Genomic DNA, 18,939 nt, shown 5'->3' with positions numbered 1-18,939 from the left:
TTTATAATAGACAATTAATGGAAAGAATACGGCACCAAAAATGTCCAACCCCTACACTTTAACTATAAAATGCATTTTACACTTATTTTATGTTTTTTAGCCAAAAAAAGGTCCAAAAAATTTTTCGCCTCGCTCCGCTCGGCGAACTATAATACTACGCCCCCCCTTTCCAAAATCCTAGATCCGCCCCTGAACTCGCCCTACTTAATTAAAAAAATATTATACACAGAATACAAAAAAACGAAAATTTACTAAATCATTATTATTGACATTCAGTTGGGATGACTCAACTTGATTCATCAGGTATTTTATATTTTTCATAATTAAAGTGGGTCGAGTTGGCATTACTCAATTCATCAGGATTTTTCTATTTTTCACTGGTTGGGCTAGTTGGCATTCACGTCACAGAAAATACTGATACTCACTTCTTTGTGCTTTATTTCAACAAAAAGATAAGAACTACAAAATAGATATAAGAAGATGTGGTATGAGTGCCAATGAGACAACTCTCCATCCAAGTCACAATTTGTAAAAGAAAAACCATTATGTATAAGTCAAAGTACGGTCTTCAACACGGAGCCTAGCTTGGCTCACATCGAACAGTAAGATATAAAGGGCCCCAAAAATGACTAGTGTAAAACCATTCAAACGGGAAAACATGTGTATCTAAGGTTTTAATAGGTATTGATTTTATTTATAAGTGGGGCAGGAACATAGATATACAACGGGATTGCATCTTTTTTCATAAGTGGGGCGAGTTGGTATTATACTAAATTCATCAGGATTTATCTATTTTTCACAAGTGGGGCGAGTTGGCAGACCTTATATCAGAGGGACTTTTTTCCCTTTTCATAAATGGAGCAATATATCCAACCTATTTTCAATGGAATTTTATCCTTTTCATAAGTGGGGCGAGTTGGTAAACAAAAGTGGGGCGATTTTTAAGAAAGTGGGGCGAGTTTGTGAAAAAGTGGGGCGATTTGCCAGTGGGGCGATTTGTTATAGATTGTGAAACAGTTGTGTCGATACGACTAATCACCAAAATTAAGATATCACATACAGAACACCATAATGATCAGAAAAAGTAAGTCATATCAGATGTCCATTACTAGTAATGGACTCCTGGTCATATATTTTCGTGCAGCCTATTGTTTTTGAACTCTTTCAATGCTGTAGGATAAGACTGAAAAATGTTTGTGTATGGAGGGGATCGAGGCAAACTTCTGAAAGTGAAAAGCAAAAAAAACTTGTTTTTCTGTAGTCAAATAGTCTAGTGAAGTTAGTCAGCTATGTCCCCGGCTCCTACACCCTGAATTTTATCAGGGAATTTATTTCGATTTTTGAATTCAATAAAATTGAGAATGGAAATGGGGAATGTGTCAAAGAGACAACGACCCGACCATAGAACAGACAACAGTAGAAGGTCACCAACAGGTCTTCAATGCAGCGAGAAATTCCCGCACCCGGAGGCGTCCTTCAGCTGGCCCCTAAACAAATATATATACTAGTTCAGTGATAATGAACGCCATACTACTCCAAATTGTACACAAGAAACTAAAATAAAAAATAATACAAGACTATCAAAGGCTAGAGGCTCCTGACTTGGGACAGGCGCAAAAATGCGGCGGGGTTAAACATGTTTGTGAGATCTCAACCCTCCCCCTATACCTCTAGCCAATGTAGAAAAGTAAACGCATAACAATACGTATATTAAAATTCAGTTCAAGAGAAGTCCGAGTCTGATGTCAGAAGATGTAACCAAAGAAAATAAACAAAATGACAATAATACATAAATAACAACAGACTACTAGCAGTTAACTGACATGCCAGCTCCAGACTTCAATTAAACTGATTGAAAGATTATGTCAGTATATATAACAATGTTTCCGATAGATTTTTAATTTTCAATATCGTAAAAAGTCAATAGTTAATCTTTTGTCACTCGATCAGCCTCGGTGTGTATATGTTGCTGACAGGCAGACTCATGTTTACTGATTATTTTCTTATTCATATCTTAAAAAATAGTATGATTTAAGGTTTGACTTCTTTCTCCTCTCCTTATTTTAACACGTAACCCCTCCCCCATTTTTATAGTTCATTGCCCCCACTTATGATTAAAACAAGCGAACCAAAATAGGCTTTGTAAGTTACTTTAATAGTACCTCTGTCGTTTAAACAATTCATTAAGACAAATAAAACAATTGCTATTATAAACATTGTATCAAATACATGAATTTGATATGCAAAGCATATCATGTAGATCATGACATATGATTAAGTAAATAGACGAGGTTTTGCTTCTAAAATTAGAACTATATAAAGGAATGAAGAACAAAATAGACAATGTTGAAAATAAGAAAGGTCTACCCTATGAAGTTTTATGAAAAGGGACAACCTACGCAAATTAAAATTCTGTTTACACAAAAAAGGGTTGCATGAGTATAGAACTATAGTCACTTAAACTTCTTCAGTCTCGTATTGGAGAGGGGTGTCTGTTTTATACACAATTACGCCTGATCGAAATATGAACATTTTCATTTAATTCAGTATCCAGTCACATTTAACTTTTTTCAGTTGTTCTTTCCGATCGTCTGTGTCCATAGAACTTACTAGCCAAATGATATAAGTAAAAGAAATATGTATAATTTATTCGCTGGCTATCTTGGAGTCATCAGAGCAAATAGTACTTCAGTACTTGATTCATACTTATGTGCCTACACGGGGGTCTCTTCCTATATGAAGGTATATACATATGTGCCGCTGGAATGGGTCCCTTTTTTGATACGTCAAATATATCTATGGGGTGCAATTTTACCGAGGAAATATATCAATAGGTAGTAATTGACCAATTGTGATATATCAATGGGTCATAATTTTTCAGTTTGTTGTGCAACGATCTTCATGCACTGAATTTCCCAAACTCTTTGTCATTAAAATTTCCACATCTGCTGAAACTTATTGACACATATAGGTACTATTTGAGCTGATAAATATATGAATGGGTTATGATTTCGCTGTGAAATATATGTATATGTAGCCTCCGGGGTTTCTCGATTATTCAATATATGAATGGGGGTGTTTTTTCAATGAAATCCCAGCTGCACAACTGTACCCAAAATCCCATGTTGAGACCCCTCCGTGTGTGCCTATACAGAACCTAGTCAATTGATTAACTATTAAATATAAGTATGTTATCGTCTTTAATATGGCTGCAATGTTTGACGCTTGGCGCGAGAAAGCAACTATAAGTTGTTTTTAGTAGTTGCAGGGAGAAGGACATATGTATAATTATTCATTTCAATATATTGTATAACAAGAATGTGTCCATAGTACACGGATGCCCCACTCGCACTATCATTTTCTATGTTCAGTGGACCGTGAAATTGGGGTCAAAACTCTAATTTGGCATTAAAATTAGAAAGATCATATCATAGGGAACATGTGTACTAAGTTTCAGTATAAAAAAGAAGATGTGGTATGATTGCCAATGAGACAACTCTTCACAAGAGACCAAATGACACAGAAATTAACAACTATAGGTTACCGTACGGCCTTCAACAATGAGCAAAGCCCATACCGCATAGTCAGCTATAAAAGGCCCCGAGATGACAAATGTAAAACAAATCAAACGAGAAAACTAACGGCCTAATTTATGTACAAAAAAATGAACGAAAAACAAATATGTAACACTCACAAACGACAACCACTGAATTACAGGCTCCTGACTTGGGACAGGCACATACATACAGAATGTGGCGGGGTTAAACATGTTAGCGGGATCCCAACCCTCCCCCTAACTAGTGACAGTGGTATCACGGTACAACATAAGAACAAACTATAAAAATCTGTTGAAAAAGGCTTAACTTATCAGATGGATACAAAAAGAAATACATCTAACAAAAACACAGAGTGGACGTGGCCGGGTACTTGTACATCCCAACAACAAAAAGACACTAAGTACAGATCTGAGAGTACTCGCAGTTACTGACAGCTAGTTCAAAGCCAATAACAACTAATAAAAAAATCATGCATCTAAGACTCAAGTTGATTGGACTTCAACTTCATCAAAAACTACCTTGACCAAAAACTTTAACCTGAAGCGGGACGGACTGACGGACGGACGAACGAACGGACGCACAGACCGAAAAATATAATGCCCCTTTACTATCGTAGGTGGGGCATAAAAATAAGGAGATAAGCATGATTGCCAATGAGACAATTATCCACCAAAGCTCAAATAAAGTGAATGTAAGCAATTATAGGCAACCGTACGCCTATATGTTTAAGGGAATGACTCGTAAATAAAAAGAAGTTATTTGACAATAAAACCAATGTTATAATTCGTTATACCTCTGCCATAATGATGCACATGTCCATCCATCCCTTTGTCTTCTGTCTCAAGTTTCCTTTCCACCCTGGGTTTCTAGATGATTAATTACAGCTTGACCAAATTTTTTGAAATATTAAGGCAATGTCATGGACAACCATGATAAAATTCAGGTCAAATTCGATTTTTAAGGTATTGAAATTTACTTTTGAACAAGAAATGCCTTAGGTACCTTTAAAGACTGGGTTTCATCTATAGTCCGTACTGATTAACCAAATCTTTTGAAATGAGCACAGGTCTAATTTGCTTTTGATATGGTTTTGGCATTTATCATTTAAGTAAAATGTGCCCTTAGTTACCTTAAATTTTTGTTTTTTTTTGTTTGTTTTTTTTTGCAGTTTCCGGATATTAATGAGAATACTGCTTGAACAAACTCTTTGGAAAAGAAAACATTGAATGCTGGATGATAATTATAGTACCACTTGACACAATCCTTAGAAATTTGTTCTAAGATAACTATATCTGGCAGGTTTCATCTGATCTCAACTTCATTTTCATGGTTCAAATGGTAAATGTTAGATTTTGGTGTTTTAGTCTGTTTTTCAAGTACTAATAGCTAGGATCTAATAGCATTTGGTCAGCTATATTTGGTGTATGGAATGATTGTAAAGGGTACATGTCAGTCTGGTAAGTTTCATCTGACCTTGACCTTATTTTCATAGTTCATTGGTCATTGTTAGGTTTTTGTGTTTTGGTCTGTTTTTCAAATACTATAAGCAGTAGGTCAACAATATTTGGTGTATAGAATATTGTTATGAGTACATGTCTGTCTGACAGGATTTATCTGACCTTGACCTCATTGTCATAGGCTTTAAAAATGTTAAGGTTTATATGATACTTTTAGTCAATTTTTTATCTTTAAGACTTTCAACATAAAATCAATGGCCAGAAGAGCAGGCGAGACTTTCGGCGTATGACATCTTGTTTTCTGTTTTTACGTTATATCGTTTTAAAACCTTCAAAAGCAAACGTGATCAGCAAGACAAGATCTACAAATAAATCTTATGTCCTAAATCGTCAGTCGACTCCTTATAAGAGTTATTGCTCTTTTATGATGATTTTTACCAATGTTTAGTATTTGTGCCTATTACATTGAAACTATAATCGCTAGATAGACACTTTAGGTAGCAAAATGATCAGCAAGACATGATCTACAAATAAGTAAAATTTTGCCAAAATCGATAAGACTCTTTATAGATGTAAGATTGAAGATTTTTTTACCGTTTTTGAGATTTGAGGTAAAAACTATGAACATAGAGAAACTATAAACAGAGAAAATGATCAACAAAAATTAGATTTGTGTCATGATTCTATTCTAGTCCACAATTAATTTTGAATAATGTCAATTGTACAAGATGAACATAAACCTTATGTGAGCAACACAGGATCTTTGGAGCATCTTATTCTTATTTCCAGATGATAATGAAAGTTCTGTTTGACAAAAAGTTCAAATGGACCCTTGTAAACTGATGGGTGCATGAAGAGGAAAACATTCAGTCTTAAACACAAATAACTAGAAGACATCTAGAGGGTAACATTTATTCTTCAACACAAATAACTAGAAGACTTCTAGTGAGGAGCATTCAATCTTCAACACAATCTAGAGGGTAACAACATTCTGTCTTCATCACAAATAACTAGAAGAATCTAGAGGTTAACATTCAGTCTTCAACACAAATAACAAAAAGACATCTAAAGGGTAACATTCAGTCTTCATCACAAATAATTAGAAGACATCTAAAGGGTAACATTCAGTCTTCAACACAAATATCCAGAAGACATCTAAATGAAAACATTCAGTCTTCAACATAAATAACCAGAAGACATCTAGAGGGTCCATTCAGTCTTCAACACAAAAAACCAGAAGACACATAGAGAGTAACATTCAGTCTTCAACACAATCAAGAGAGCAACATTCAGTCTTCAACACAAATAACTAGAAGAATCTATAGGGTAACATTCAGTCTTCAACACAATCTAGAGGGTAACATTGTCCTCAATACACATAACTAGAAGAATCTAGAGGGTAACATTTAGTCTTTAACACAAATAACCAAATGACGTCTAAAGGGTAACACTCAGTCTTCATTACAAATAACTAGAAGACTTCTAGTGAGAAGCATTCAATCTTCAACACAATCTAGAGGGTAACAACATTCTGTCTTCAACACAAATAACTAGAAGAATCTAGAGGTTAACATTCAGTCTTCAACACAAATAACCAAAAGACATCTCAAGGGTAACATTCAGTCTTCATCACAAATAATTAGAAGACATCTAAAGGGTAACATTCAGTCTTCAACACAAATATCCAGAAGACATCTAAATGAAAACATTCAGTCTTCAACATAAATAACCAGAAGACATCTAGAGGGTAACATTCAGTCTTCAACACAAATAACCAGAAGACACCTAGAGAGTAACATTCAGTCTTCAACACAATCAAGAGAGCAACATTCAGTCTTCAACACAAATAACTAGAAGAATCTAGAGGGTAACATTCAGTCTTCAACACAATCTAGAGGGTAACATTGTCCTCAATACACATAACTAGAAGAATCTAGAGGGTAACATTCAGTCTTTAACACAAATAACCAAATGACGTCTAAAGGGTAACATTCAGTCTTCATTACAAATAATTAGAAGACATCTGTAGGATAACATTCAGTCTTCAACACAAATTACCAGAAGACATCTAGATGGAAACATTTAGTCTTCTACACAAATATCCAGAAGAAATCTAGAGGGTAACATTCAATCTTCCACACAAATATCCAGAAGACATCTAGATGGAAACATTCAGTCTTCAACACAAATATCCAGAAGAAATCTAGAGGGTAACATTCAGTCTTCAACACAAATAACCAGAAGACATCTAGAAGGAAACATTCAGTCTTCAACACAATCAAGAGGGCAACATTCAGTCTTCAACACAAATAACAAGATGACATCCACAGGATAACATTCAGTCTTCAACACAAATACCAGAAGACACCTAGAGGGTAAAATTCAGACTTCAACACAATCTAGAGGATAACATTCAGTCTTCAAGAGAGTAACATTCAGTCTTCAACACAAATAACCAGATGACATCCACAGGATAACATTCAGTCTTCAACACAAATAACCAGATGACATCCACAGGATAACATTCAGTCTTCAACACAAATAACCAGATGACATCCACAGGATAACATTCAGTCTTCAACACAAATAACACGATGACATCCACAGGATAACATTCAGTCTTCAACACAAATACCAGAAGACACCTAGAGGGTAACATTCAGTCTTCAACACAAATAACCAGATGACATCCAGAGGATTACATTCAGTCTTCAACTCAAATAACCAGAAGACACCTAGAGGGTAACATTCAGTCTTCAACACAATCAAGAGGGCAACATTCAGTCTTCAACACAAATAACCAGATGACATCCACAGGATAACATTCAGTCTTCAACACAAATACCAGAAGACACCTAGAGGGTAACATTCAGTCTTCAACACAAATAACCAGATGACATCCAGAGGATAACATTCAGTCTTCAACACAAATAACCAGATGACATCCAGAGGATAACAGTCAGTCTTCAACACAAATATCCAGAAGACATCTAGAGGGTAACATTCAGTCTCCAACACATTCAAGAGGGCAACATTCAGTCTTCAACACAAATAACCAGAAGACACCTAGAGGGTAACATTCAGTCTTCAACACAATCAAGAGGGCAACATTCAGTCTTCAACACAAATAACCAGAAGACATCTAGAGGGTTAACACAAATAACCAGAAAACATCTGGAGGATAACATTCAGTCTTCACTCCACTCCACTCTGTGTTTTTGTTAGATGTATTTCTGTTTTGTATCGATCTGATGAGTTAATGATGTACTTAGGTGAAATTAAAAAAATCTTGAATTTATAAAAGATAAAAATATTGATTGGTTAAGGAGCTCTTTTTCAAGATATTTAAATTTTATAAAAATGGCGGGAAAAAGGCTAACTTGCATTAGTATTTGGGTCTCAAATCAAAAGAAAAAGAAATCTAGAATCTGCTTAAATTTTGGTAAATGACCTTTTAGAGCTATCAAAGTCTTATATGAAAAGAACAAGAGCGCTGAAATGTCTGTCTCGCCTACTATACTGACCATTGATTTCATGTTGATAGTCCTACATATAAATTTTCACTACAAGTATCACATTAACATTTATGATCCAAAACTAGAGGCTCTAAAGAGCCTGTGTCGCTCACCTTGGTATATGTGCATATTAAACAAAGGACACAGATGGATTCATGACAAAATTGTGTTTTGGTGATGGTGATGTGTTTGTAGATCATACTTTACTGAACATTCTTGCTGCTTACCATTATCTCTATCTATAATGAACTTAGCCCAGTAGTAACAGTTTACAAAAATTTATGAAAATTGTAAAAAATTGACTATAAAGGGCAATAACTCCTTAAGGGGTCATTTGACCATTTTGGTCATGTTGACTTATTTGTAGATCTTACTTTGCTGTACATTATTGTTGCTGTTTACAGTTTATCTCTATCTATAATAATATTCAAGATAATAACCAAAAGCTGCAAAATTTTCTTAAACTTACCAATTCAGGGGCAGCAACCCAACAACGTGTTGCCTGATTGGTCTGAAAATTTCAGGGCAGATAGATATTGACCTAATGAACAATTTTATCCTGTCAGATTTGCTCTAAATGTTTTGGTTTCAGAGATATGAGCCAAAAACTGCATTTTACCCTATGTACTATTTTTTAGCCATGTCGGCCATCTTGGTTCACGGGCGGGGTCATCGGACACATTTTTTAATTTAGATACCCTAATGATGATTGTGGACAAGTTTGGTTAAATTTGTCTTAGTAGTTTCAGAGAAGATTTTTGTAAAAGATTACAAAAATTTACGAAAAATGGTTAAAAATTGACTATAAAGGGCAATAACTCCTTAAAGGGTCAACTGACCATTTTGGTCAAGTTTGACTTAATTGTAGATCTTACTTTGCTGAACATTATTGCTGTTTACAGTTTAAATCTATCTATAATAATATTCAAGATAATAACCAAAAACGGCAAAATTTCCTTGAAATTACCAATTCAGGGGCAGCAACCCAACAACGTGTTACCTGATTGGTCTGAAAATTTCAGGGCAGATAGATCTTGACTTGATAAACAATTTTATCCCATGTCAGATTTGCTCTAAATGCTTTGGTTTCAGAGATATGAGCCAAAAACTGCATTTTACCCTATGTACTATTTTTTAGCCATGTCGGCCATCTTGGTTCACGGGCATGGTCATCGGACACATTTTTTAAACTAGATACCCTAATGATGATTGTGGACAAGTTTGGTTCAATTTGGCCAAGTAGTTTCAGAGGAGAAGATTTTTGTAAAAGTTAACGACGACGGACGACAACGACGGACGACGGACGCAAAGTGATGAGAAAAGCTCACTTGGCCCTTTGGGCCAGGTGAGCTAAAAATGAGGTCAAGGTCAGATAAACTATGCCGGAAATACATGTACACCTTTAATACAATACACAGAATATAGATGACCTATTGCTTATAGTATAAAAGATACAGACCAAACCATGGAAATTCTATACTGTCTGACCAATGAACCATGAAAATGAAGTCAAGGTCATTTGAACCCTGCCAGACAGACATGTACACCTTAAAATCATTCCATGCATTAAATATAGTTGACCTATTGCTTAAGGTATCTAAGGAAAAAAGTTAACCAGGAAAACTGAACATTGACCAATCAACCACGAAAATGAGGTGAAGGTCAGATGATACCTGCCAGACAGACATATACACCTTAGGGAGCTACCATTTGATTTTTATGGGGGGGCTAGGATGAAAAATTTTGTCCTGCTTTTTTTTTGTTGTAATCTCTGTCCTGCCTTTTTATTTTTTACTCTATTCGGTCCTGCCTTTTTTTTAAATAGTTTATCCTTTTTTCTTACTCAAAACTCCTGTCCTGCCTATTTTTTTCAAATTTCATCCTAGCCCCCCCCCCCCCCCCCCCCCCCCATAAAAATCAAATGGTAGCTCCCTTACAATCATTCAATACACAAAATATAGTTGATCTATTGCTTAAAGTTTAAGATAAATTGCTTCGCCGAGCACAGCTGGATATGACCGCAGAGGTCCAACCCTGAACAGTTGGGGCAAAAATGGACACAATATTCACGCTTGATACAGGTCTGAATTTGGATTGTAATTAAATATTTGACACATAATAGGTTTCTGACCCAGAATAACTAGTCAAAGAACTTAGAATTGGTTATATTCAATTTTTTGCTTTTGTGTAATACACTTTGCTGTTGCGAATTGACCCCCTCCCCCCCCCCCCCCACAAAAAAAATAAATTTACCCCCCCCCCCCCCCTTTTTTTTTTTGCTTTTGTGCAATACACTATGCTGTTGCCTCAAATTCTCATATTTGATTTATAACAATGTAAAATATTTATCCAAATTATAAAAAGTCTAAAATAAACAATTTACAGGACAGGCTGCTAAAAGCGATTTATTATTTCACTATTTCACTTTCATTAATGATTGAACAAAAAAAAAATCATATTTCAGATTTTTTATACATCTCGTAGCTAGTGCCCCTTTAATTTCTGAAATGTGAAATGAGAAAAATTTGACCCCCCACAATTTCTTTTTACCCCCCCCCCCCCCCCCCCCTTTTTACCCCAAAAAAAATTCTTTCCCTCAAGATATGGTCATAATCTCAATTCAAATTTCCAATGGAGTGTGCAACCATAATTACCCATTTAAATAAATCATAAAAGTCTTAAAATAGAAAATGACATACATTATCATGGCTAAAATTAATAATTCTTCATAGTAACTTCTGAAAATAAATTGACAGCTAATCATCTCAAGACAATACAACATTTCTTTATACACAATTTAAAAGCAGTGTAAGGGAGGTAATCTAGACGTTGTGTTTGGATTACCTCCCTTACACTGCTTTTAAATTGTCTCAAGTAATTGTCAATTAACCAGGAAACCCTTGTTTTTCCCCCTTTTTTGCCCCAAATTCCTAAATGGTTTGAGCCGTAACCCCCCAAAGCAAATCCTAACCATCCCTTTGTGGTATAATTTCAGAGAGATCCATGCACCGTTCCACAAGTTATTGTCTGGAAACTAGATAAATGCATATTTGGGCCCCTTTTTGGCCCCTAATTCCTAAACTGTTAAGACCATAACCCCCAAAATCAATCCCAACCTTTATTCTGTGGTTATAAACCTTGTGTATAAATTTCATAGATTTCTATTTAATTATACACAAGTTATTGTCTGGAAACCAACTGTCTTCGAACGATGCTGACGACAAAGACAGCGTGATACCAATATACGACCACAAAATTTCTTGCGGTCGTATAAAAAACAGACCAAAACACAATAAAATGCTCCGCAGGGCGCAGCTTGATACGACCGCAGAGGTCGAACCCTGAACAGTTGGGGGAAGTATGGACACAACATTCAAGCTTGATACAGCTTTGGATTTGGATTGTGATTAAATATTTGACACAGCATAGGTTTCTAACACAGATTGAATGTGGTCTAAGAACTAAAAATTTTAAATTGGACATTCACCTATTATGGTCCAATATCCAAAATCTAAATACATGGTTAGATTCAGCATATCAAAGAACCCCAAGAATTCAATTTTTGATGAAATCAAACAAAGTTTAATTTTGGACCCTTTTGACCTCAATGTGGACAAAGTTGATAACTGGGCCCAAAAATCAAAAATCTAAATACATGGTTGGATTCAGCATATCAAAGAACCCCATATATTCAATTTTTGTTGAAATCAAACAAAGTTTAATTTTGGACCCCCATTTGGACCAACTTGAAAACTGGGCCCATAATCAAAAATCTAAATACATGTTTAGATTCAGCATATCAAAGAACCCTAAGAATTCAATTTTTGTTAAAATCAAACTAAGTTTAATTTTGGACCCTTTGGACCTTAATGTAGACCAATTTGAAAACGGAACCAAAAATTAAGAATCTAAATACACGGTTAGATTCGGCATATCAAAGAACCCCAATAATTCAATTTTTGATGAAATCAAACAAAGTTTAATTTTGGACCCTTTTGACCTCAATGTGGACAAAGTTGATAACGGGGCCCAAAAATCAAAAATCTAAATACATGGTTAGATTCAGCATATCAAAGAACCCCATATATTCAATTTTTGTTGAAATCAAACAAAGTTTAATTTTGGACCCCGATTTGGACCAACTTGAAAACTGGGCCCATAATCAAAAATCTAAATACATGTTTAGATTCAGCATATCAAAGAACCCTAAGAATTCAATTTTTGTTAAAATCAAACTAAGTTTAATTTTGGACCCTTTGGACCTTAATGTAGACCAATTTGAAAACGGAACCAAAATTTAAGAATCTAAATACACAGTTAGATTCGGCATATCAAAGAACCCCAATAATTCAATTTTTGATGAAATCAAACAAAGTTTAATTTTGGACCCTTTGGACCTCAATGTGGACCAATTTAAAAACGGGGCCCAAAATCCAAAAACTAAATACACGGTTAGATTCAGCATATGAAAGAACCCCATGAAATCAAGAATAAAACCCCATTGAAATTGGTCAAGAAATAAGCAATTTATAGGAAGTATCTTCTTTTGCACAATCCTGTGCTATTAAATATTTCTTGCTATTGCGCAATACTGTACAATTGACAATTTCTTGCTATTGCGCAATATTGTGCTATTGGATATTTCTTGCTATTGCGCAATACTGTGCAATTGAAGATTTCTTGCTATTGCGCAATACTGTGCAATTGAAGATTTCTTGCTATTGTGCAATACTGTGCAATTGAAAATTTCTTGCTATTGCACAATACTTATTATATAATAATTTACACATCCTGTTTGGTGTGTATCTCCTACCATATCATTATTATTTGATTTTAAATATAAATCAGAAATAACCAACTTAAAATGGAAAATTTTAAAAGAAACAAAAAAGGAAAAAAAGAAAAAAAAGGAAAAAAATAAATCCCCCCCCAAATTTTTTGAACCCCCATTATGATTCATCACCCCCAAACTCAATCCCAGCCTTCCCTTTGTGGTATGGTACCTTGCAGTACAATTTCAGAGAGATCCATACACTTGAACACAAGTTATTGTCCGGAAACTAGAAAAAAATGTGTTTTTTGGCCCCTTTTTGGCCCCAAATTCCTAAACGTTTAGGGCAATTACCCCCAAACTCAAACCCAGCTTTCCCTTTGTGATATGGAACCTTGTAGTACAATTTCAGAAAGATCCATACACTTACACACAAGTTATTGTCATGAAACTAGAAAAATGCTTGTTTTTTGCCCCTTTTTTGGCCCCTAATTCCTAAAATTTTGAGGCAATTACCCCCAAAATCAATCCCAGCATTCCTTTAGTGATATGGAACCTTGTGGTACAATGTCAGAGAGATCCATACACTAACACACAAGTTATGTCTGGAAGTTACAAAAATGCTTATTTTTGGCCCCTTTTTGGCCCCTAATTCCTTTACTGTTATTACCATAACCCCCAAAATCAATCCCAACCTTCCTTTTGTGGTATTGAACCTTGTGGTAAAATTTCATAAAGATCCATTCACTTAAACTAAAGTTAGAGTGCGAAAACCAATGTGTCTTCGGACGACGCCGGACGACGACGACGACGACAACGACGCCGACGCCGGACGACGACGACGCCAACGTCATACCAATATACGACCACAAAAATTTTTTTGCGGTCGTATAAAAACTTAACATAAGCAATGAACCATGAAAATGAGGTCAAGGTCAAATAAAACCTGTCAGACTGACATGTACATCATTAAATATTTCCATACACCAAATATAGTTGACCTACTGCATACAGTATTAGAATAAAATGCTTCGCTGAGCGCAGCCTGATACGACCGCAGTGGTCGAACCCTGAACAGTTTGGGCAAATTTGGCCACAATATTCAAGCTTGATACTATCTGAATTTGGATTGTGATCAAATTTTTGACATAATAAAGGTTTCTGACACAAAATAAATGTGGTCAAAGATCTTACAAATCTAATGCGCAATACTGTGCAATTGAACATTTCTTCTTGAAACTTTTCAAAAATTTGAAATTTTGAAAATTTTGAAAAAAAAATATGAACCCTTTTAAACAAAATATCGGAAACCCCCCTTCCCCCCAAACTTTTTGAATCCCCCTTTTAGCATTAACCATCAAACTCAATTGCAGTCTTTCCTTTGTAGTATTGAACCTTGTAGTACAATTTTAGAGAGATACATACACTTAATCACAAGCTACTGTCTGGAAACTAGAAAAATGCTTTTTTTTAACCATAAAAGCCCATTTAAATACATCATGAAAGTATTAAAATAGTAAAATGACATCGTAGTCATGGCTAAAATTAAAAAAACCTTCATCAAAAACTTTTAATAGTAATATCTAAAAATAAAATTCCTTCATCAGCATTTAAAAGTAACTTCTAAAAATAAATTGACAGCTAGGACTTTGCAACCATAAAAACCCATTTAAATACAACATAAAAGTATTAAAATAGAAAATGACATCATAATCATGCCTAAAATTAAAACACTTTCATCAGCAACATTAAATAGTAATATCTAAAAATAAAATTCCTTCACATACATAATCATGGCTAAAATTAAATAATTTTCAAAATAGAAAATGACATCATAATCATGTCTAAAATTAATAAAATGCTTCGCTGGGGCGCAGCTTGATACGACCGCAGAGGTCGAACCCTGAACAGTTGGGGCAAGTATGGACACAACATTCAAGCTTGATACAGCTCTGAATTTGGATTGTTATTAAATATTTGACACAGCATAGGTTTCTGACACAGAAAGAATGTGGTCTAAGAACCTGAATTTTTTTAATTTACCTATTATGGTCCAATGTCCAAAATCAAAATACATGGTTAGATTCAGCATATCAAAGAACCCCATATATTCAATTTTTGTTAAAATCAAACAAAGTTTAATTTTGGACCCCAACTTGGACAAACTTGAAAACTGGGCCCATAATCAAAAATCTAAACACATGTTTAGATTCAGCATATCAAAGAACCCCAAGAATTCAATTTTTGCTAAAATCAAACTAAGTTTAATTTTGGACCCTTTGGACCTTAATGTAGACCAATTTAAAAAACGGGACTTAAAATTAAAAATCTAAATACACGGTTAGATTTGGAATATCAAAGAACCCCAATAATTCAATTTTTGATGAAATCAAACAAAGTTTAATTTTGGACCCTTTTGACCTCAATATGAACCAATTTGATAGCGGGGCCCACAAATAAAAATTCTAAATTCATGGTTAGATTCAGCATATCAAAGAACCCCATATATTCAATTTTTGTTGAAATCAAAAAAAGTTTAATTTTGGACCCCAACTTGGACCAACTTGAAAACTGGGCCCATAATCAAAAATCTAAACACATGTTTAGATTCAGCATATCAAAGAACCCCAAGAATTCAATTTTTGTTAAAATCAAACTAAGTTTAATTTTGGACCCTTTGGACCTCAATGAAGACCAATTTAAAAAACGGGACCCAAATTAAAAATCTAAAAACACTGTTAGATTTGGCATATCAAAGAACCCCAATAATTCAATTTTCGATGAAATCAAACAAAGTTTAATTTTGGACCCTTTTGACCTCAATATGAACCAATTTGATAGCAGGGCCTACAAATAAAAAATCTAAATACATGGTTAGATTCAGCATATCAAAGAACCTCATATATTCAATTTTTGTTGAAATCAAACAAAGTTTAATTTTGGACCCCAATTTGGACCAACTTGAAAACTGGGCCCATAATCAAAAATCTAAATACATGTTTAGATTCAGCATATCAAAGAACCCCATATATTCAATTTTTGTTGAAATCAAACAAAGTTTAAATACTGGACCCTATCTTGGACCAACTTGAAAACTGGGCCCATAATCAAAAATCTAAACACATGTTTAGATTCAGCAAATCAAAGAACCCCAAGAATTCAATTTTTGTTAAAATCAAACTAAGTTTAATTTTGGACCCTTTGGACCTCAATGTAGACCAATTTAAAAAACAGGACCCAAAATTAAAAACCTAAATACATGGTTAGATTTGGAATATCAAAGAACCCCAATAATTCAATTTTAGATGAAATCAAACAAGTTTAATTTTGGACCCTTTTGACCTCAATATGAACCAATTAGATAACGGGGTCCATAAATAAAAAATCTAAATACATGGTTAGATTCAGCATATCAAAGAACCCCATATATTCAATTTTTGTTGAAATCAAACAAAGTTTAATTTTGGACCCCAATTTGGACCAACTTGAAAACTGGGCCAAAAATCTAAAATCTAAATACATGTTTAGATTCAGCATATCAAAGAACCTCATATATTCAATTTTTGCTAATATCAAACAAAGTTTAATTTTGGACCTTTTGGACATTAATGTAGAACAATTTGAAAACTGGACCCAAAATTAAAAATCTAAATACACTGTTAGATTCGGCATAACAAATAAATAAATGTGATCAAAGATTTTACAAATCTAATGCGCCATACTGTGCAATTAAAGATTACTTCTTGAAATTTTTCAATATTTGAAATTTGAAAAAAAAATAATATTTGAAGAATAATTCTTTTTAATTTCTGAAATCTGAAATGAGAAAAAATTGGCCCCCCACAATTTCTTTTTATCCCCCCCCCCCTTTTTCCCCCCAAAAAATTCTTTCCCTCAAGATATGGTCATAATCTCAATTCAAATTTCCAATGGAGTTGGCAACCATAATTACCCATTTAAATTTACCATAGTGCTAACTTAATCTATTTTATAATAGAATTAATAAAAATATAGTGTCAAATCTTTCATATGGATTTTTTTGTAAAAAAAAAAGATGAAAACATTTGCAGATATTTTTACTGGTCTTCCTTTATAAATATGCATTTCTTTAAACATAATTTAAAAGCAGTGTAAGGGAAGTAACCAAAACGTTGTATTTGGATTACCTCCCTTACACTGTTTTAGATTATCTTTATTGTTCATTAACCATTACTTTATACATAATTTAAAAGCAGTGTAAGGGAGATAATTTCAATGATGTATTTGATTTATCTCCCTTACACTGCTTTAAATTATGTTTTGTACTAAAGTATTTGTCCATTAACCAGGACAACCTTGTTTTTCCCCCTTTTTTGCCCCTAATTCCTAAACGGTTTGAGCCATAACCCCCCAAAGCAAATTCTAACCATCCCTTTGTGGTATGGAAACTTGTAGTATAATTTCAGAGAGATCCATACACCGTTCCACAGTTATTGTCTGGAAACTAGAAAATGCTCATTTTTGGCCCCTTTTTGGCCCCTAATTCCTTAACTGTTGGTACCATAACCCCCAAAATCAATCCCAACCTTCCTTTTGTGGTATTTAACCTTATGGTCAAATTTCAAAAAGATCCATTCACTTAAACTAAAGTTAGAGTGCGAAAACCAATATGTATTCGGACGACGACGCCGGACGACGACGACGACGACGACAACGACGACGCCGGACGACGACGACGACGACGCCAACGTCATACCAATATACGACCACAAAATTTTTTTGCGGTCGTATAAAAAGCCTCCATCAGCAACATTAAATAGTAATATCTAAAAATAAAATTCCTTCACATACATAATCATGGCTATAATTAAATTACCTTCATTAAACATTTTTAAAATAGTAACTTCTAAAAATAAATTGACAGCTAATCACCTATAGACAATACATTTCTTTATAAATAATTTACAAGCAATGTAAGGGAGGTAATTTGACAATATGTGTTTAAAGTACCTCCCTTACACTGCTTTAAAATTATGTTTTGTACATAAGTAATTGTCCATTAACCTGGAAACCCTTGTTTTTCCCTCTTTTTTGCCCCTTATTCCTGAACTGTTAGGACCATAACCCCCAAAATCAATCCCAACATTCCTTTTGTGGTCATAAACCTTATGGTAAAATTTCATAGAAATCCATACACTTTATTGTCCGGAAATCAATGTGTCTTCGGACGACGACAATGACGATGACGACGTGATACCAATATACGACTGCAAAATTTCTTGCGGTCATATAAAAACAGACCAAAACACAAAAACTTAACATTGAGCCATGAACCGTGAAAATGAGGTCAAGGTCAAATAAAACCTGGCAGACTGACATGTATATCGTAAAATATTTCCATACACCAAATATAGTTGACCTACTGCATACAGTATTAGAAAAACAGACCAAAACACAAAAACTAAACTATGACCACTGAACCATGAAAATGAGGTCAAGATCAGATGACACCTGCCAGTTGGACATGTACACCTTACAATCATTACATACACCTAATATAGTAGACTTATTGCTTATAGTATCTCAGATATGGACTTGACCACGAAAACTTAACCTTGTTCACTGATCCATGAAATGAGGTCAAGGTCAAGTGAAAACTG

The sequence above is a fragment of the Mytilus californianus genome, unplaced genomic scaffold, assembly GCF_021869535.1.
Source record: "Mytilus californianus isolate M0D057914Y unplaced genomic scaffold, xbMytCali1.0.p SCAF_7, whole genome shotgun sequence".
NCBI classification, from domain to species: Eukaryota; Metazoa; Mollusca; class Bivalvia; order Mytilida; family Mytilidae; genus Mytilus; species Mytilus californianus.
The sequence above is the reverse complement of the archived record's forward strand: the minus strand, read 5'-3'. Positions refer to the sequence as shown.